Source organism: Mustela erminea, chromosome X (assembly GCF_009829155.1).
Source record: "Mustela erminea isolate mMusErm1 chromosome X, mMusErm1.Pri, whole genome shotgun sequence".
NCBI lineage: Eukaryota > Metazoa > Chordata > Mammalia > Carnivora > Mustelidae > Mustela > Mustela erminea.
Window position 1 is genome coordinate 12167592 of NC_045635.1, and position 22943 is coordinate 12190534.

The 22943-nt window shown below is 41.3% G+C and overlaps 1 protein-coding gene across 1 annotated transcript in view; it reads left to right on the forward strand.

The window, feature by feature from the left end:
* GRPR (gastrin releasing peptide receptor) overlaps positions 1-22943 on the forward strand; it is a 125438-nt gene that overhangs the window by 67178 nt on the left and 35317 nt on the right. The window contains exon 3 of the mRNA XM_032331210.1: positions 15646-15839. The gene's annotated coding sequence lies outside the window, so the exon portion shown is untranslated. The remainder of the gene's footprint in view (positions 1-15645; positions 15840-22943) is intronic.

Below are 22943 nucleotides of genomic sequence, written 5' to 3' on the forward strand. Positions count from 1 at the left end.
ATACACTCTAAAAGAGGGAAACAGGTCAAAAAATAAATGCATGTAAGTGGGAGGAGCGTGTGTTTGCCTTACAGTCTCCCAGCCCTAAGATAAATGCTTGGCCCTTTTCATCGGGAGGGAGCATACAGGGTCAGAGCCTTCCCCTTCCTCATCTGCCCAAATGAATCACGAAGGGCCCCTGCATTCTATACAGGATATGCTGGCTGATCTTATAGGCGAAGGAATGGGATAAAACTTGATTGGATTAATGTGAGCCAGACTCCTGGACTTTTTCCATTTGCTTTAAAAGGTCAACTAGTCTAATGTGGGGATGGATGAGCTTTGGGTTTTGCAAGGGTGAAGGGAAGATTCAGATAATATCCAAGGGTGAACAAAATGACCTAGCTCTGTTTTATCTTCAAAGAGGCCATATAACTGGGGTCAGCAATCATAAGGGGTGGGCATAATATGTCTGCCAGCCACACACAACTGTTTAGTGAACAATTTGAATTCTAATGACATTCAAACTGGTCAGGGCAACTGTTCTTCCCAGTTCATGCCGATCCCCCCGGTGTGGTTATTAATAGCTTTCCCTTTTGCTTTCAAAAGTGTCCTAGGTTAGAAGATAAATTATGTGGCCATGGTAGTAACTCAAGAAGAGAAAGTCAAGCCCCATCTGCATTCCCCATGGAAAAGTATGACCAAAATATGGTTGTTATTAAAATCTTTCGTGTTAACATTTTGCTGGTGTAGGAAGTTATAAATCTGCTGGAAAGAATACGGTTCAACAAACATTATTTCTGCAGGGCTTGTGTTAAGAGAATAAGAGAGACAGAAAAATGAATAGGACAAAGGCCTCTTCTGAAAGAGTTTATGACCCGATAGAGGTGACACATAAAAAAATAACATATGTCTGAAACAGTAAAGTCTTACGTCCCTGAAACTAGGATGCTAGAGCACAAAGGGGCCTGGGGCTAATTTTATCACCTCATTTTATAGAGGAGGAGGTTGTTTGCCCAGGTTCACATAACCCCGGGGTGCTGAGACTAGGGGCTTTGCCTGGAACTATCCCTGTTTATGTGTATCCTCCTGGCATAGCTACTAACAGCATACCCTCTTGATCTCAAGTTCCCCTGCTATACGGGGCTGGGCCTCCCAACTCAGACCATTGTGGTCTCCATTGTGGCACTGCTGACATGTGGTACCATGTAACTCTTCCTTGTGGGGGGCAGGAAGCTGAGTCCTATGCACTGAAGGATGTTCAAGAGCTTCCCACTAGAGACAAGTAGCAGCCCCACTCCTGGCTGTGACAGCCAAATCACCTCCAGGCATTGCCAGATGTCCACTGGGAAGCATAATCACCCTGGTTGAGAACTTTGGCCCTAGACAATGACTTTGACAGTAGTTGGCCAGACTTTACCAGGCTGCCACATAACTCCAAAATATCACCAACCAAGAATACTTTCATTCACTTCCCCCTGTTTTTGAACTCTTAATATGACGATCTCAAGAACACTATTTCAATGGGAAAATATTCATTTCCAAAAGGTGTCAGGCAGAATTATTGTTTATCGTGTAAATTAATATTTTCTGTGGACAGAATACCCACTAAGAAAGGGTATTAAATCTGAAATGTTGGTCCATGGCTTCATGACAGGTTACAAACTGTATGGATTACTATTTTAACCTGTTGCCCAAGTGGAAAACAAAAAAGAGAGAGGATATTAAAATTATTTCTGTAATACTTAGAACCCACTTTTTTTTTTTAAGTTTTAATTTAAATTCCAGTTAGTTGAGGGGAGAGGGAAGGGAAAAAAATAAATTCTAGTTAGTCAACATACAGTGTAATATTAGTTTTGAGCATGCAATATAGTGATTCAACACTTCCATATGTCAGCCTATACTTACCACACAACAAGTGCGCTCCTTAATCCCTGTCATGTATTTCACCCATCCCCAACGCGCCTCCCTTCTGGTTACCTCTAGAACCTACTTTTTTTTTTTTTTTTAAAATATTTATTTATTTATTTATTGGAGGGAGAGAGAGAGAGAGAGAGAAAGAGAGCACGAGAGGGGTAAGGGTCAGAGGGAGAAGCAGACTCCCCGCTGGGCAGGGAGCCTGATGTGGGACTCGATCCCTAGATGCCAGGATCATGACCTGAGCCGAAGGCAGATGCTCAACCAACTGAGCCACCCAGGTGCCCCTAGAACCTACTTTTAAAGTGATATTTCTGAGTGTGCTTTGTTGTTTGTTGTTGTTGTTGTTAAAGAGGAAGAGAGAATGCTGGCCCAGACTGTGAAACTGGTATTCTTCTCACAGCCCCCACCTTCCATACTTCCTTCTTTCTTCTTTCCAACTTGGCATTACTATATTACACTGTGCTGTCATGAAAAAGACCTACCTATTCCCAAATAAGAATAATTATTGATTCAAGCAATATATACTTAGTGGTTCCATGCCAGCCTGCTCCGGTGCGGGAGATGCATTGGTGATCCCTGGTCTTGGCTCTTGAGATGCCCGTGGTCTAATGGGAACTCACTTGCACCCAGGTGGACACCCCTGATAACATTTAGTTCACAGTGTTCTCCAACTTGAGCATACATCAGCATCACCTGCCGGGGTTGTTTCTGATTCGGTAGGGCTAGAGTAGGGGCCAGACAACTTCTTCAGTGGTGCTGATACTGCTGGTCTGAAAATGAGAACTACTGGTTTCATCTTGGAGATTTATGCATTGGGACGGAGGAGCATTCAGGCAGCGAGGTAACACAGCTTCATTGACTTCAGCTCCCTGCACTTGCCCCGTCTTTGCCCCTTTCCTTCCTCCTCTCATTCCCCATTTCACTTCATTTACCCAGTATCCTCATGCTTCCTTGACCCTCCTCTATCAGACTTTGCTCTTAAGGAAGAAGTTTATATGAAACGCTAGCATGACATTAAGGTGACGTCTTACCTCTTCCAACGTAATTGGTATTCGGACGTGGAATGGGACACAACATCTATGTCAACTTTTTAGGACTGATTTAGGCAAATCTCCTCTATATATGCATTGTTCCTGCACCAGATCTATCGGCATAAGTGTTGCACACATATCGTCTCTGCCGTATGGTGTAACCTGTACACAAACATCACACAAACCATCTGTATGATGAAAGTGTAATTCTTAAGGCACCTTTAAGCCCTGATCTTTTATGATGATTTAAGCAAATCCAGGGTCTAGGTAAACCTTACTAAAATGTCCCCAATTGTACTTTATTTTGTTGAGACACCACCATTACCGCTTTCTTCTCAGTTAGCCAAAGAACAAAACAGGTATCCACACTCCTATTTACTGAGGTTATGAAAATTAATCTGAACAGGGCATTATGTGCAGAATTAAAATTTTTAAATGACACCTTCAACTTGAGAGCTGTTATTAAACTTAAGCCCTCTCACATTCAAAGTAACCATTAGTTATTAAACAATAGGAAAAACCACTTCCTTTGAACAGTTTTGATGGTAGCTTTCTCTTCACCTCCACATTGCTGGGGTTCATCTTTTATGAATGAAGGGAGAGAACCTATGATTACTTCTAGTGTGTGAAGTCAAGGGAAATTCAACATGAACACTCAACCACCCAATGAGTTTGTAACAGGTCATGTGCCTGTTCATCTGGGTTAATGTCACATGCAATTAATGACTGAATATTCTTAATTGATAATTGATCTAGTTAACTTTTTAGCTGAGTGGTTGGGCCTGAATCCCAATGAGAGCAGTGAGTGGAAAAGAACATGTGTGAGTGTTACAACCAGAGAATTTGAGGAATAAGAACGTGGTGCAGACAGAAACTGGCTTGCTCTTTCCCAATGCCCTACCTCCATCCTAAGGAGGTGTAGAGATGAGCCTTAGTGATGAAGGGACAGGAAAGGAAACAGTTTCCATGTGGTCTACAGGTTATACCTTGGGCAAAATATTCTTATATTGCTCTCCATTTTCCCTTCATATTTTAAAGAGTCCCATCCACTCATCCTCTTAATTAGACCAGTGTAGAAACCTGGCACATAATAATGATGCAGATTTAGCAGCCTGATGAAAGCAATACTGGGTACAGTTCCAGACATATTATTGGTAGTCTTTTCATTCTTTGAAACCGTTTCCAAAGTTACCAAATATTTAAATGAGGGTGAACTGTATAATCAGAATGAGTTGAAGCATCCTAGAACAAATAATGATAATTGTATGAGCTGCTAATTATAAAACTTCACAATGTATTCCCTCTGTGACAAGTATATTTTACCCCTTTGGTTCATCAGAATATTACATCAAAACACTGTGATAGAGCACCTGGGTAGCTCAGTGGGTTAAGCCTCTGCCTTTGGCTCAGGTCATGATCTCAGGATCCTGGGATTGAGCCCCATGTTGGGCTCCCTGCTCAGCAGGGAGTCTGCTTCTCCCTCTTCCTCTTCCCCTCTCCCCTACTCATGCTCTCTCTCTCTCTCTCAAATAAATAAATAAATAAAATCTTAAAAAAAAAAAAAACCACTGTGATAGATGGTGATGCTGAAAGCGTAATGAGTATACTAATTAGGAATGTGTTTGGCTGTAACAAAACTCAACTTGTATATGATGGACAAATTGTGAAGTTTTGTTCTTTTCTTTTCTTTTTCCTTTCTTAAAGATTTAGTTTATTTATTCAAGAAGGAGAGAACCAGAGAGAGAGTACAAGTCAAGGAGAGGGGCAGAGGGAGAAGTAGGCTTCCATTGAGCAGAGAGCCCAATGTGGGGCTTGATCCCAGGATGCTGGGATCATGACCTGAGCCAAAGGCAGATGCTTAATGACTGAGCCACCCAGGTTCCCCTTTTTTCAGACATAATATATTATCTTTACAGCAACCCTGCTGTATTAAAGAAAAAATAATATATTATTATATTATATATTAAATTTTTATAATATATTTATATAATATGTATAATATGTTATCTTTACAGCAACCCTGCTGTATTAAAGAAAAAAACTAAGCCCAGAGTAGTTAAGTAACCTGCCTAAGGACACAATGTTAAAATAATAGCTTTTCCTAGAATTTTTCAAATCACTAAAAGATATAGCTTTGCTGGGCACCTGGGTGGTTCAGTGGATTAAAGCCTCTGCCTTTGGCTCAGGTCATGATCCCAGGGTCCTGAGATCGAGCCCCACGTCGGGCTCTCTGCTCAGCGAGGAACCTGCTTCCTCCTCTCTCTGCCTGCCTCTCTGCCTACCTATGATCTCTTTCTCTGTCAAAAAAAAATTAAATAAATAAAAAGATATAGCATTGCTTGAGAATATCAGAACTTTTAAAGTAATCCAGAAAACTCAGGATCAATTTCTGTGTGGCCTGATAAAAACCTCAGATGTGTAAATTCCTAAGCGGAACAGAGGCCCCAGGGCAAGGTTTTTGTTTAGTCAGGGGGTACCCATCGGATGTATATTTTGCGCTTGTTACAAGTGGATACGTGAAGGTAAAGATTGCTTAGGGATAGGTAGGGCTGGTTGGGTATGGGGATCATGTGTGTCCTCTTGTGGTAGATACTATAGATTGTCTCAACACCCCTTTTCAATGGCTTCCACCCTTGCCTTCTTTTGTTTTAAAGGCTATAAAGCTTGAAACCTTATATTCATTTTCGAATGAGATATAAGTGGTCATCTACTGGTGGCTTTTCTGGAAAAGTTTTGCTTTCTGAATGCAAGGGGAGACTGTCAGCTGCCACTGTCCTCTTTCCTTTCTCTCTGCTTGGAATATAAACTTGACATGTAGAGTTGCACCAGACATCTTACAACCATGATGACAAAAGCCAATGTAACTTATTTCATCCATGGAGTAGAAAGAACTGGGTGTCTGATGATGTCATTCACCCAAGATTATATACTTTTGAACAGTTTGTCACGAGAAAATAAACTATTTGCTTCGGCAACTATAAGCTGAATTTCAGCTACTTACTGTTAAATGCATTCCCAAGTGACACCCCCTCCCTGGTATATGCCTCACTAACCCCCATAATGTTTTAATATGATAGCCTGATGGACCAAAGGGGAAAATACGGTACCTGTTAGCAGAGTGATAGAAAGTGAAGCCTTATAATACATGTAATCGACTTTGTAAATTGTGAAATGTAAGTCATGCTTGCAAATTGTGAAACATAAGTTTGTATTTGTCTACAGTGGTATAAGAAGAATAAATGTATACAGACAAGAAGAAAACCAAAACACAACCTGGAGATTAGGCTGTTGTTAGCCTGTATTCATTCCTTTTACTCATTTCCCCAAAACTTCATGGGAGGAGTCTATTTCCTTTCCCTACTAATGTTGGGCTTGGCTATGAGACTTGCTTTGGCCAATGGGATATGGGCAGAAGTGACAGCCATAATCTAGGTCTTAAGATGTGTTTCCTTCTGCTTGCACTGTTGCGCTTCTGCCATAGCCATAAGAAGAGCAGGCCTTGGCTAAGCTGCTAGCCTAAGGAGGGCAAGAGACGTGTGAAGCAGAGATGAACTGAACGCACGTCCTGGAGCCGTGCCCAGCCAAGATCAGCCGAACTCTAGCTGGGATGGAGTCATCTGATGGTTTGACAGGGGCTGGAGGATCCACTTCTAAGGTGGCTTTCTCATGAGCCTCTTGCCATGTAGACCTTTCCACAAGGCTGCTGAATGTCCTCATGGCATGGCAGCTGGGCTCCCTAGAGCAAGTAATCAAAGAAAGCAGTGTTTCTGATGACCCAGCTTAAAAGATCACACTCTGCCAGTTTCACAATATCCAGTTAGTTACATGGGTCAGTTCTATTCACTGAAAGTCATCTTGGAGGCTGGCTACCACACTTTCTAATAAATGTTTTTGGTTTTTTTAAAAAAAATTTTATTTAATTATTTGACAGACAGAGATCACAAGCTGACAGAGAGGCAAGCAGAGGGGGTGGGGTGGGGGGAAGCAGGCTTCCCGATGAGCCGAGAGCCTGATGATGTGGGGCTCGATCCCAGGACTCTGGGATCATGACCTGAGTTGAAGGCAGAGGCTTAACCAACTGAGCCGCCCAGGCGTCCCTCTACTATATGTTTTCAATGCAATCTCTGACTGCTCCAGGCATCTTCTCAAAATGGATTTATAATTAACAACAGTGAAAAGGCAAAGAAACTGCACTGAAACTAACATAGTCTGCTAGAATTTCCAAGTTTCCTCTTACAGATCCTTCAGTATATCATATCAACACTACTTTTCATTTTCAGTCAGGTATCATCAGATTAAGCACAACTGAGTTATTATAGTGCACAATCAGATTGCAGGTGCACAACCAAAAGGGAGTGAGCAAGAGAAATGAATTTGGCTAAGAAATCATGCACATGCCTTCCCAGAAGATCGGGGGTGGGCTTTTTTGCGATATACTTGCTGACTTTGCAAAAGCAGCACCAAATAATTGCTATTTCATGGAGAACTCCCTGCCTACAATTAGAAACAGCCCTAGCTGGGTGACACTGCGAATTGAGAAAAAAAAAATCAATTGGGGATTTTAAAGACAAGCAGAAGAATGAGAGAGTGAATTCAGTAGAGTTTTATTGACAACGTATAGCTTATAGAGCTTTCTCTATAACCCCTGACAAGTCTTTTTTGCATCCAAGGTTTATTTGAGCACTTAAAGGGGGGTAAGAGAATAAATCCATAACACAGTAGCTGGTTCTGTCAGAGACTGATCTCCTTCTTTCTCAGAAGTGCTTAGCAGCCGAGGAGGAGTGATTATCAAACAGACTGCTAGATTTGGGGACAGCCTCAGGACTCTCTGTGCCTTCTAACAATTAGGGAGAGAGAGAAGATCAGCCTGGACTGTAATCTTCCTTGCACAAACCAGGAAGAACTGAATGGGCTTCTGGGCAGTGTTAGAGCTACTGGGACAATGAGAAAAGTCAGATTACACTGGATTTCCTTAGCGTCTCTAGGCTAGGACATGAGTAATGGTTCTCCAAAAAAGGAAAAATATCACCGTATCTTTGCATTGAAAGTTCTGCTTGTTGATGAATATATATGCGTATATTCTTAAACTTGTCTTGGAAAATATGACTTAATAAATAACTATAATGTATAGATTATGTATAGACCATATGTAGTATTCTCTGTATAACACATATCATATGAATATATAAAACTATTTTTTTCTTTCACATGGGAAGCCATGGGAGGAATAAAACCATTCGTAGAGAATGGGGAGGCTACAATGAGGAGAAGCCATTGTCTCATTCCCCAATTTAGCCTCTGCTTGGGCAGTAGGCGGTTGGTGTGGGGTGGGGGGAGAGAGAGAGAGAGGGAGGTGTTACTGTATCTGGAAGCAGGATCTTTGCAGATAGCCTTGACCTAAGGATATTGACAGTGTCACTGGGATGAAATCAAGGTGTCAGCAAGGCTAGACTCCCTCAGGAGGCTCTAGGGCTGGTCCGATCCTTGCCTTTTCTGGCTTCTGGTGGCGGCTGGCTTCCATGGTTTGTGGCTCTGTCACTCCAGTCTCTGCCTCTATGGCTACATTGCCTTCTCTTCTTTTGTCTGTCAAGTTTCCCTCTACTTTCCTCTTATACGGACACATATGACTGCATTTAGTGCCCACCCTGGTAATCCTGGATAATCTCTCCATCTCAGGATTCTTAACCACATCTTCAAAGATCTTATTTCTCTATAAGGTAACATTTATAGGTTTCAGAGATTAGAACCTGATATATTTGGTGGGGGGGACATTTTCAGCCTACCACACCCAATATCTTGTTCCACCCCTACTTCTTCCAGGGTTCAGCAGAGCCCTATACCCTATTTACCTATTTATCACACACACACACACACACACACACACACACACACACATACCTACATGCCCACATGCACGCACCTCTCTCTCTCTCTTTTTTTTCTTAATAAAGCTTGGTAAACCAAATCTTTAGCAACTTAAAGCTTATTAGCCTGGAGGGCTCTGTGTCTGCATTCTACCTGTAGTAGCAGTGTTAGTGGTGAAGTAGGTTTTTATGGATACTTCTAATGCAGCAAAAAAGAAAAAAAAAGGCGGGGGAAACAAAGGGGAAAGTTAACTTTCTATATAGAAAGAGGTTGCATACTGTTATTTTGCCCTGTGACTAAATCATATGGTATAGTCAAGAATCTGTTATAAAAAATGAGTAGAGAAATACCTTACCAGAGAGGAGGCTAATGATTGCTGGTCCCCAAAGGTAAGCCTTGACTGAAACTCTTGGTTGGAGTTCTATAAGCCAAAAGTGTAAATGCTTCCGAGGAGTCTGGGAGATGCTGAGTTTTCTTCTCCTCACACCTGTCTGTCCAGGAGATGTACTTCTTTTCAGTCAATAAAGAAACTTTCTGAAACTTTTACTTTGAAGCTCAGAAATTAAATGTATACTGTGTATCTCGGGCTCACTCTCTGCACATTTCATGTGGCTCTTTAGCTACATGGTTTAAAGACTTTGTATTGCCCAGTGAGTTTTATTAACACACACCTGACATATCCAGCCAGGGGAGCAGCACTCACTGAAATCAATGCGCTTTAGAAGTACAAGAAAAGATAAAGAAAAATATTTAACTATAGAGAAACAAAGAGAAGTTTATTTTAGGGAAAAAGTTAAAACTAGAAGAGACCTGAGGTTATGTACTTCACAGATGAAGAAACTGAAGCCCAGAGAAATTGCAAGATGTATCAGTCAATGATGGCTGCATAACGAACAAGTATAGGCTCTTAGCAGCTTGCAGTAAACATGTATTTAGCTAATGCATTTCTGGGCATTCACTTATTCAGAGTTTGGCTGATGGAGGTTTCTTGTGGCCAGAGTGGTTCTGTTTTCACATTTTAGGTCACTGGGTTTACTCCAAATAACTCTCCCCTTCCTTGAACCAGTAGCCACCTTGAGGAGGTTTTCCTTTGGTCATGGTAGAGGTGCAAGAAAGCGAGTAGATGCACAGGAGGTTTTTAAGGCCCAGACTTGGAACTGAAAGACTGTTATTTCTAACCCCATGTTATTGGCCAACTTCAGTCACACAGCCAAGCCCAAAGTCATGGGGCAGGGAAATATTCTCTGGCCATGATAAGGCCCTGCCAAGGGTATGGACTGAGGAAGTGATGGAGAGATAGAGCCAACCATTTAATCATCCATGCAAAATTTGCCTGTGGTCAAAGAGCTGCACAATGGCTCATTCAAGACACTAGATTTTAGGTCTCCTGACCCACCCCTGACCCATCCAGGGCTTTTTCCAGTAACCAGGAAGGCACTCAGTGGAGCGTACAATAGATATATTTAAAATATCTCTCTGGAAATGTAAGTTATCAAAATGATACAACACTGCTCAACTGGTTACATTTATATTATGTTTTTTTTCTATTTTCTGTTCACATCATTAAAAGCCATTCATATGTTCCCGTAATCACTATCTGCGAAGGCATATGACATTGATGCATGTTCAGCATGGTACTGTTTTCATTCGTTGCCAACCCAAGTTTCTCCAGCCTGTGGGTATTAAAGTGGTCACGTTAGGAAGAAAAGTTCAGATTTCACTGGTTTTGCAAAATCCTTTCTGGTGGCTCAGGAGACGCCTTCTCATCTGCCCCTCAAGCCCCTCAAGAACATCTGCGGCTTGGTGCTACTCATCATCAAAGCCAGCCTCTCGGGGACACACAGGTGCCCCAGAGCTGTGACTCGTCAAGTTGCTGACGTGACACTGTGTTCCCTGCAGTCTTCTTCCACATCCTCAGTAGAGCGACAGTACAGTACGTCCCGGACCTTTCAGACTTTCTCATGCAGATGGGTTCCTAAGTTTTTGCTGTGATCCTGTTTCTCCAGAGAGCTCAGACATGAGTATACAGAGCCAGACCAGGGACCTGTGTTCAAAGGACCATTTTTGACTCTTCCCTAAGGTGAAACAGAGCAACTTTCTCTTCATTCAGCCAAGGGTGTTTATGCAAATCAGTTTATAGATATATATTCACCAGACATATCTGAGTCATAGTTAAGGCCTAAACTCAGATTGTTTTCACATATTTTGTTTGAAGAATGAGCCCACAGATTATCATAAAAAAATTATCGCCCCAAATGGAATTCAGCAAAGGCGTGAGTCCATCATTTCCATTAGGAAACGGAAATTAATGATAAATAGCTGGTTTTAGTGACTCGCTTTGTAATTCTCTTATTTTTTTCTCCCTTAGAGATTATTACTTGACATTTTTAAGTGGTATCTAAGATGCAATTTATAGAAAACTTCTCAGTTTCATGGGGCATAGCTAAGTTGAATTGGAACTGGCAAACCCATTTAATTTTGCTGAGAATGCATTTAGAAATGGAGTCTTTCTGCTAAATGCTTGTAAATATTCCCAAAGGTCATTTTTTTTTTCTTTGTTGAGATAAACTCTCAACATGGCCCTAAAGATGTAGATGAAATGGGGATTTAAATCTCAGCTTTCTGTTTCAGTTGAGAGATCTGAGCCTTCTTTCCCTTTGGCTAGAAAAACGAAATGGAAAGTGCACATTAGCAAATGCTTTCCTCCTTCAGTACCACTTCACCATGAGGGATCTGGTTTAGCCCTTCTCAAACATTTTAAGCCAAAAAACACTTTTGAGGCTCATCTATCTCAATGGTATACTTTTACGCTGAACTCTTGAAAATTACTATCTTCTCTATATATCCACCAAAGAGATAAAAGCAAAAAAAAATTGTTTTTATTTTCTAAATATAAAACCATCTATTAAATATGGCTTTACAAACTGTACATGCCTCCCAGGTATTCTGATTCGCCCATGTGGAAAAGTACTTAAGTCCTGTCCCAGACTACCAGTGAAGCAGTTACTGTCTATACCTCACCTATATCTACCTGGGTCTTACCATTTTAGTGGACAGGTCTGATGTCTAGCTGACAAAATCTCATCTCTTTCCCTGAGAATTGTCTCTGGCCACTGAAGCCCTCTCTAACAACACAAGGCAGGCCAAGAAATTAAAACCCCCCAACTCCCCTAGCAGTCTGAATTGGTGTGTAAATACCCCGGCTCCCGTGCCCCTTCAGTAAGATCATTCTGAGCCATGTGTTTTACACTGGGTCCCAGACTTCCCAGTGTGTTTGGTAGTGTATGTTTTATTTCTTCTTTCCCTTCCCTGACACACCTCCCCACCCATCTGCCTGAACTTCCTTAATTATCTCACAAATAAATTATTTGCCCTAAAATTCATGTCTCCGGGCCTGCTTCTGGGGAAATGAAACCAATCGGATAAGACCAAGAAACACATTACAGCCTGATAACAGCATCAGGTACAATACTCTGGACCCTGGAAATACAAATATATGTATGATATAGTCCCTACTCTTGGGTTCTTTAGAGTCAGTTTGGGCGAAGATGTGCTGAAGCATGTAAGCACAGTGTCCTCTGATATGTATTAATAGAGGTGCTACATAGGATTAATGGGCAGTTTCATCACTTTTCAGCTCTGGACCTTAGTTTCACCATCTGAAAAATGGGGCATTGTGAGGATTAAATGGGGCATTGTGAGGATTAAATGAAACAGTGTATATAAAATGCGTAGGAACAGCACCTGGCAATTAAATATTGAATTTCTAAGTCATGCACTGAGGTACTCTGGAACACTGCAGGAAATTCACTATGAGTGCAGCAGGATATTCTATTTATGTGTTTGTCTGTTTGTTTCCAACTTTATTGAGGATTAATTGCCAAAAGTAATTGTATATATTTAAAGTGTACAGTGTGATGATTTGATATACATATACATATACATTGTAGCATGATTACAGAGATCAAGAGAATTAACACATTCGTCACCTCACATAGTTAACTCTTTCCTGTATGTTTGTGTGTGAGTGGTGAGAATATCTATTCTCCACAACTTTCAAGTCTACAGTACCATTTATTAACTAGAGTCATCAGGCTGTATATTAGATCCTCCAAACCTACTCGTAACTGGAAGTTTGTACCCTTTGACCAACATCCCTCCATTTCCCCCATCCCAAGGCCCCTGGCAACTACCTTTCTATTCTCTGTTTCTATGAAATTAGCCTCTCTCTCTCTCTCTCTCTCTTTTTTTTTTGTTCTACATATAAATGGTACCGTTTAGTATTTGTCTTTCACTACCTGGCTTATTTCACTTAGCAGAATAGCTCTCAGTTTCATCCATTTTGTCACAACTAGCAGGCTTTCCCTCTGTTTTACGGCCATATTTTGTTGTATGTATGTGTATGTGTGTTGGTGTGCATATGTAGTGTGGATATACATTATATATAATCACATTTTCTGTATCCATTTTCCTGTGAAAGGACTTTTAGATTGTTTCCAAAGCTTCATTCTTGTGAATAATGCTGCAGTAAACATGGCAGTGCAGATATCTCTTTGAAATACTGATTTTTTTTTCCTTTGGATACAAACCCAAGAGTGAGATCAGCAGGATATTTTACATTTTTGAGGGAAACTTGGGGCTATACAACATCTTTTGGACACTATGCAAACGACAAGCTTGAGGTTAGATCTGGTGACATTACTTTTGATAACATGATGTCTTTGCAAACCTGGTGTTCAGCAGTTGTTGTGGTAAAAACCAAATACCAAATGAAAATCAATGCAGAACAGAAAGTGGGGGAGGTGGTAGCTGATCTGATTCCAAGGTTTGAGAAATTGTACAGTGCCCACTAGGTGCCCACATCCCGCTGGGAAGTAACTGTGGTTATTGAAGACTGAAATTTTTGAAAATTATTTATATGCATTATTTTTTTTCCAATGGCTGCTAAATTGTTAGGATATAAATATTCAATAAGTTACTTGGACTTAGTTACTTAACAAATGGAATTGTTAGGTGTTTCTTTTGGCCTAGAAATCCCATGAAAGAAACTACAAAGACACAGAGTACTGTGAACTGAGGAAGTTTTGGAATCTCCAGTTTATTATATTTTAGCTACTTATATAGCTACTTAAAAATTGAAATTCATTAAAAAATATTTCGCACATGCAACTTTGACTATATCAGTCTACTACTTAAAAGTCTCTGTGTCCTTACGTGGTTACCAAGAATATACGAAATTTCTCAGACCTTTATTGTAGACGTCCCATGTTCCCAACCCAGCCACCCAACATGCCTTTCAGGTTTAGTCTTCTATCACTATCATCTGACTAAAGCAATATATTCACCATTCCCGGAGTTATGACTTGCTCTCTCTACCACCTTCTTGGCCCAAGATGCACTCTCCTTCTTCAAGAATCTTCAAAACCCAAAATAAATTCTACCTCTGCCATTGAAGAAATGTGTCTTTCTCCTCTGTCAGATGTCATTTCTCCTGCTTGAGACATCTGCAGACTTATCGTACAACTTTTGCAAACATTTATCTCATTCCCCCCTCCTTTCTTTTCTCCCTATTAAATGGGAAGTTCTCATGTGGTAAGGATCGTTTCTTACATGGGCTTCTATACACTGCAGTGTTAACTACCTCGAATGGATTGTTCGAATGGGTTGGTGAACGAAAGCAGGGATGCATGGGTAGATGAATGGCTAGATAACAAGCTGATGGAGGACACGTAGCTAATGGATGGGTAGATGAAGACGTACACGGATGAGTGAGTGGGTGTGCGAATAAATGTTACAGCAGTTTGAAAACCCATTTTTTAAAAAAGATTTTATTTATTTATTTGACAGAGAGAAATCACAAGTAGATGGAGAGGCAGGCAGAGAGAGAGAGAGGGAAGCAGGCTCCCTGCTGAGCAGAGAGCCCGATGCGGGACTCGATCCCAGGACCCTGAGATCATGACCTGAGCCGAAGGCAGCAGCCCAACCCACTGAGCCACCCAGGCGCCCCTGAAAACCCATTTTTCCTGATATTTTAGTCCCTCATAGTTGTAAATTAATGTTAATTGGTTACCTCCAATTAACAATCCTTTTACCATTCCATGCCTTATTAGAACTCTTACATCCCTTCTCGTCTTATCATGAATTAGAACAAAATCTCCTAGTAACCAATAAGATCTGCTTCTCCCAGTCAGTTTTACACATCAAATCATTCTCCCTATCAAATCATTTGATTTGTCTGTCCAAAAAAATAAGTATATTGATTATGACATCGAATTTTTATTATATATAATGTATTTTGTATTCTATAGTCACATAAAGACAGCGTGCTTATAGCAAAAAATCAAGTATCCCCATAAAATGTGGGAATTAGCTAATTGTATACAAATATGGCTCAAGAGACTATAATGGAGTGGAGTATGAAGATCAAACACAAAATTTGACAGTGACCCTGAGAAAGGGAACTACTGTTCATTGAGCACTGCTGTATGTCATTTAATTTTCACAACTACTTTCTGAATTAGAGATGATTATTCCTATTTTCTAAGTGATAAAATAGAAATATACAGAAGTTGTGAATCTAGCCGAAGGTGGCACATTTCTTATATGGGGAAAGCAGTACTAAGAGCTGCACAGTTGTTACCACTTGAACACGGCTCAGACACACACTTTTTGCTCTCGCCACATCGGGGTGCATACGTGGACACACGGCAGTGAGAGCTAGGAATAAAGCTTTAAACAGAGAAAAATTGGCCTAGGTTTGTCCTCCACTCCCCAATCTGCAGATCCTAATGACATCAACTGCTTGAACCCAGGAGCCATAACAATTATAGTTGTCTACTTCCCATTTCAGAGAATGAAGGAGTAAAAAGGAGAGGAAACTCAGGAGAGAGGAACTCCTTGTACTGAACATACTCCTTGCAGCTGAACAACACATTTTGTCTGGAAGGAAGACCTGAGAAGTGCTTCTCCCTGGCTACCATAGTTCTTCGGATGAAATGTCTCCTAGGAGAACACCGTGGACTGGAGATGGAAGAAGAGAAACAGGTAAGCTCACAGCAGACCTGATTTCTGACTGACCCCCACTCAACCATCTCTTAACCTCTCTGGGTCTCAGTTTCCTTAGCTAAGAAAGGGAGAGGGGGTTCTATGTGAAATCTAAGGAATATTTGATTCCAGATAGCATGAGTTCTTATCTAGAAATCCCATGGAACTAACATGGTATTAAAAGCATGGACTGCAGGGCAGATGGCCTGAGTTTGAAATCTGGCTTTAGCACTGATCTTAGGTAAATAGTAAAATCTCTCTGCTGGACGCCTTGGTGGCTCAATCATAAAGCGTCTGTCTTTGGCTCAGATCATGATTCCAGGGTGCTGGGATCCAGCCCTGCATCGGGCTCCCTGCTCCCTGCTCGGCGGGAAGCCTGCTTCTTCTCCGTCTCCCATTCCCCCTGCTTGTGTTCCCTCTCTCTCTGTCTCTCTCTCATCAAACAAATAAATAAAATCTTAAAAATTAAAAAAGAAAATTAAGAAATAAAAATCTCTCTGGACTTTGGTTCCCTCCTCTTTAAGATGGGACTAATAATGGTACATACCTACCTAATGAGGGTGAAAATCAAAAGAGAAGGAGGCATTTATTGACACAGGGAATAGGCAACAGAGGCTAGTAATGACTCCCGTCCCCTTGCTGCACATCTCCCCATGCACAAATACTCTTGAAAGGACCCCAAGCTTAGAGTGAGAATTTCAGGGGCAAATGGTCCAGGTTAGGCTGGGCTGCAGCTGCGTCTAAGAACATTAGCCCTGCTTTTAGAATATCCTCATTTTTGAGAAAGGGTAGAGAGCATTTTTCTTCCCAGAGTACAGTGTGTGTTGCTTCTGGGCTGTCTCTTCTCATTCATTCTCTGATCTGATTGTTTGCACCTCAATGATTTTTTAATTGAAGGTCTTCAAAAATTGTTAATTGAGTTCTGCTCCTCTGACCATTCGAAGTCACTGAGTCTCAAACAAACACTGAGTCTCTTCTGGGCTTTAGAAGCCCATAAACATCATCATGTGCTACAACCTGCTCAGAGCTATTAACTTTCTATTCTTTAATTTTTTGGATGCTTGACAACCAGCCTTCCTTTGCTACGGCCTTAATGAGGCATCACCCGGAAGGCAGCCTCACAGCAGGGGTTGGGGCGGGGGGGGGGGGGTGTCTGGCCAATCTCTTTTTAAAGGCAAGGCTCCCATATTTTAAAAATTGATTCCAGTGATGATACAGACCCCAAAGAGAAAGACTGTTGCCAATCATAACCATCAAACGTGGAGCTTCCAAGTGAACGAAGAGGATTGTATGTTTGGATGATTGGAATGATGTCTTTTTCATCGCTGTAGAACGGCAGGGCTATTCCTTCTGAAAGGACATCCTCATTGTTGGCAAAAGGATACAGAAGTGGAATTAGGGCAGGGATGAGGGTGTGTGAGGGGGGAAATAAAAAACAACACATCAAGTCTTGCTCTGATCTTACAAGTAGCCTCTTTGCCATGGGATCAGAAATGGCAAATGTTCATGGTTGTTCAGAGTCAACCAGGGGGCGCCTGGCTGTCTCAGTCAGTAGAGCCTGTGACTCTTGATCTCGGGGTTGTAAGTCTGAGCCCCATGTTGAGTCTAGAGTTTACTTAAAAATAAAATCTTAAAAAAAAAAATAGTCATCCGGAAGCATAGCAGTGCCTTCAGAAAAATGGTGCATAATTTGCTTTATGTTTTCATAAAGATGTTTCATTTCATTTACTGAAAGAGGGAGCACAGTTGAGGTCCTTTCATGCCTGGGAACCAGTGAGCAGAATCCCTTCTCTCTATTCTACACGTTAAATTACTTTGATATTAAAGAAATGTGCCTGAAGTCATGAGACAGGAACTGAGCATCCTGTTTATGTCCCTAGAGGCAAAACAAAACAAAACAAAAAGAAAAGAAAAAGAGGAAAACAAAAAATACAGGACGCCATTGCTGAGGAAGAAATAGAGACCACAGCTGCTGGACTCTGTGTTTTTTCCCATTTGTTTTTCAGCTCCCTAATTTTTTATCCCTAGTTTCTACTCACTTGTATTTCAGCAGACTTTTTCCTTCTTCCTGTCTGTCAATTTCACCTCCTAGGAGAACCTCGAAGTCTCTTCAGTTCTACCCTTTGTCCCCTGAGAGGCATGCTTAAGTACCCAGTTATCAGAACACACTTCCTAGCCCATGTAAGTTCAGGCAACTTGCTTCCCCTCCTCTTAGCTTGTGCCCTCATCTGTAAAAAGCATCCAAATCACTATCAGCTCTATTACATATCTTCTGTCCTCACTCCTTCCCATAAATCCAGGATCACTCATTAACTAGCAACTTAAGGAATTTAAGGATTATTATTAATTATTATTAATTGAGTAAAGTAAGGAAAAGGAAAGGAAAACTGGCTAAAAGAAACAAAAAGGTGAATGCTGGTATAGTAGCTTTCGAGTTAGGGGGATTAATTGTCAGTGAAGTATGAGAAGGCACTCTCTAGAATTTTTGCATAAGGGTCTAGAATAATCATTTGAGCTCATATAACTCATATAGAAAAATAGGGATGTAGGCAAAGCCATATCTAGTCTCTCTGACCCCATGATAGAGAGCCCCTTTATTACATCTACTTGGAAAAGAATTTGGACTAAAAATGGATCGCAGTCTTTCAGCTTCTGTAGGACAGAAGCAGAATTTAAAATGCATTAATACAGCTGTGGGGAGGAATGGGAAAGGATGACAGAGAGAGAAGGTAGTAAAAAAAAAAGCAAATCAGTCCCTTTCCCCACTGCGTTAAAGAGGTGTTTTCCTAGGCTGACCATCCGCTGGCCAATCTGAAGTCAGTTCCATCCCAAATCATGGGCGCTCCATGGCACTTCAATCTTGGGCCCCCAGATTGATATAGACCAAAAGAAAGGCATATCTGAAAGGCCGGAATGATGCTGCCAACCTTCTGGAAAGCTCCAGTGTATGCCTCAAGCCAAGGCCTCAAAGACATGTGCAGAGTTACTTGGTTGGCATTATTAATCCTGTCAATCCTAGATTATGTTTTAGACATTGTACAAGCTTTTAACAGTGGAGGATTTAAAACCTAAAGAAAACAGACACAAGCATAACACGAGCTGCCTCGTACCCTGCATCTATCATTATCATCTTGCGGCCGGTCCTGTTTCATTTTTACCCCAAACCACTTCTCCACTTCCCATATGATTTTGAAGCAAATCCAGGCTCTCATATCATTCCATCCCTAAGTATTTGAGTAAATTTCTTTGAAACAGAAGTTCACAAACTCTGGCCCATGGATCAACTTCCTGTTTTATCAGTGAGGTTTACTGGAATGCAGCCATGCCCATTCACTTACCTCTTGTCTGTTGCCATTTCCCAGAGACCCTATGGGACATAAAGCCCAAAATATTTACTATTTGCCCTCTAAGAAAAAGTTTGATAAGCTGCTCCATCCCTGCTCTAAAAGACATGGACTTTTAAAAAACATAACTAGAATACTATTATCACACCTCAAAAATTACCAGTAATTTACTATGCAGTAACTTGAAATTGTTTAGGAATTTATACCTTACTAAGTGCCTTCCTATTTGTTACTTCATTTGAATCTGCAACAACTCTCTGAGATAGAGCTGGAAGACTATAATGCCACCTAAATCCCTTTTCTATATGAAGAAACATGGAAGCATAGAGAATTTAAGTGATCTCATCAAAGCCATGCAGCTAATAAGCAGTTTGAATAAGCCTCTGCCTCTGATACATTGTGGTAGGTCAAGGGGAAGTTTGAATTCTGCAGTATGTGACTGATAAACTCCTGTGTACTTCTCAGTTCTATTTCATGAGCACGTGACTTGAAGAACCTGGGGTGGCATATATATTTCAGACATGACTTGGAGTTAATTTAAGGCGAACCTCCTCCAAGCAGTAAAAATAACCGAGTTTTTATACTGGGTGATGAGTTCCCATAGAACCACTCTGTGTTTGAAGAGCTACAGTGGCGTCTGGAGAAAAATCTATGGGTAATCCTGTTTCCTTGCATCTTCCTTAGAGAAGAACATGGTGTATCATTTTACAGGCCAAAGAAAAAGGGTGAAATGTGAGGGGTGGAAATTTACTTTAGTTATGCGAGTACCCAGAGTCCCAACTTTTTCTGTCCCATAAAGCTGGCTGGAAACATAATAAAAACTAGTCTTTCTCATGAGAAACCTGATGGCATTTTTATTGGTTTGCCTTTGAGATAATACTCCACCTTTGGGAAGAAAATCCAAGGGAGCTTGTAATAGTGGGAAATAATCATATAAAGTCCAACTGTATTTCAGAAACAATAAGAAAATTAGTTACCATTTTCACATGACCTGAAACTCTCTATAATCGAAGGTCATCACCCAAGCAGTGTCCGGATTATTTAAAATGAAAGCTTGTTTATGTTTACAAATTAGCTTTAAGAAATTGAAAATGTTGTCCTCATTAGGCAGTTGGCTCCCTGAGAGTAGGGACCATTGCAGGGCCTTGAACTGGGTCTGGTGGGGTAGGGCGCTTCATGTAAGTGGTGTTGAATGGCTACATGGTATCAACGTCATTACTTCACATCTGAGCACAGTCACACTTCTGGTCACCAAAAGGAACCTTTCCCCCAAATAATAACTCTACAGTGGAGAATCCTGATAGGTACCACCTTAACTAAGTGATCAAGGTTAACATCACCACTGATAAGTCATGTAGATAGAACATAGCCTGTGGTAGGCTGAATAATGGCCCCCAATGATATCCAGGTTCCGATCCCTGGATCCTGTGACTGTGTTATATGGCAAACCTTATGTGACAAAAGGGACCTTGCAGTTGCAGTTGAGATGGGGAAATTATCCTGGATTATCTGGGTGAGCCCAATGTAATCTTAAGAGTCCTTATAGGGGCACTGAGTGGCTCAGTTGGTTGTGTCTGCCTTTGGCTCAGATCATGATCCTGGGATCCTGGGATCAACTCCTGCATTGGGCTCCCTGCTCATGGGGAGTCTGCTTCTCCTCTTCCTCTGCCTGCCGCTTCTTCTGCTTGCCTTATAAGAGGGAGGCAGAGAGAGATCTGGCTATGGAAGAAGAGAACGCAACATGATGACAGAAGTAGAGACTGGAGTGCTGTACCACTCCAGTCCACTGCCAAAGAATGCTGGGAGCCTCCAGAGGCTGGCAGAAACAAGGAACAATTCTCCCTGGAGCCTTCCAAAGGAAGCAGGCCTGCCAACATTGATTTTAGCCCTGTAAGACTCATTTCAGACTTCTGGCCTTCAGAATGATAAGAGGATAAATTTCTGTCACTTTTAGCCACTAAATTCATGGTAATTTGTTACAGCAGCAACAAAGACATACTCTCAGATACAATGTGATGAGAAGAGCACCTACACTCTGTGGTTTCTCTTTCCTGTCTTATAATGAAAAGACATCAGACAAACCCAAATGGAGGCATGCTCTACCCAATACCTGACTCGTGAGTGCTCTTCTAAAGTGTCAAGGTCATGAGAAACAAGAAAGGTGGAGAAAGTGTCATAGAAAAGAGGAAACTAAAGAATCTTAAGTACTGAATAGAGTGTGACATCTTGAACTGGATCCTGGAACAGAGAATGACAGTGATAGACTGGTGCGATCTGAATAAAGTCTGTAGTTCAGATAGTCTTACTGTACCCATGTTAATTTCTTAGTTTTGTAGACACTGACAATAGAGGAAACTGGGGGAAGGGTATATGAGAACTCTTCATACCATTATTGCAAATTTCTGTAAACCTAAAGTTATTTCAAAATAAAATGTTTAAAAAGGAATCCTGCCCGGTAATATTTATCTCATCAGATCTGTTATGGGGGGGGGGATAATACAGGGTTGTGTTTTAGGGATTTGGGGGCTATACTGATTGGATTCTCCTGGAAGAAAGGAAGACATAGCTGGAAAGAGAGATGGCTGAGGGTAGAAGGAAGCTGCCACTGAAGGAAGCTGCCACTGTCCACTGCATTGGGTGCCACTGGGTGGTACTAATACCTCAGGTCATCCTGGAGTTATAGGTAAGGGGAAAATGCCCCTGTATCTAACGGAGGGAGAATTAATGGCACAGAACAGTTCAGTGGCAAATAATGCTCACTGAATTAATTTGATTTGCCCAAGCTCACAGCAAAGAGGGGAATGGAATATTAGTTGTCTAATTTCCAGGTACATGGTGGCTAGATAAGAAAGATCAGCTCATTCACAATATTTTAAAAATCCATCTATTTCATCCAGAAAAGAAGCTTTGGTGTTACTGAATAACAAGTGGATTTTAGTCTCCATAACTTTCCTAGGTTCAATCGTACTTTTTCCCCCCCTCATACTCTGCCTCACCACTCAAGGTTCAATTCAGGTTTCTAGCACTTGCCTTCTCTGGTATTTCTTTTCTGTTTTGTTTTGTTTTATCTTTTTGGTGTTTTTCTTTTCTCACCTTCTTCCTCCATTCTACTTACCAGGTATTACCTATTGCTGCATAACAAATGACTGTAACACAGTGGAGTAAAAGGAAAGGCATTTATTAACTGACAGTCTCCATGTGTCAGGAATTTGGCTGTAGCTTCACTGGGTGGTTCTGGCTCTAAGCATCTCTGGAGGTTGCAGTCAAGATGGCAGCCAGGGCTGCAGTCATCTGAAGGCTCGACTGGGGCTGGAGGATCCAATTCCAAGACACACATAGCCGTAAACAGGAGGCCTCTGTTCTTCACCCAATGCACCTATCTATAGGGCCATTTGTCCTCACGACACAGTGGCTGACTTCCTTCAGAGCAAGTGATTCGGAGAGTGTGCACAGAGGAAGCTGCAACATCCTTTGTCTTCTAATTTTGGAAGGGATGCACTATCATTGCTGCCTCGTTCAGTTTGTTAGAGGCCAGTCCCTTAGTGCAGCTCACACTCATGGGAAGGGAAATTAATCTTCACCTCTTGAGGGAAAAAGTACCAAGAAGTGATAGATATATTTTCAAACTACCACACCAGGTGCCCTCTTAGATGTGACTCCGACTGGAAGTTTGATTTTCTACCCTAGGCTTTCTCTGGGAAACCGCATTTCCTCCCACAGTTTCATGTGGCTCAAAGTGAAACTTGGCTTTCTTTCAGAA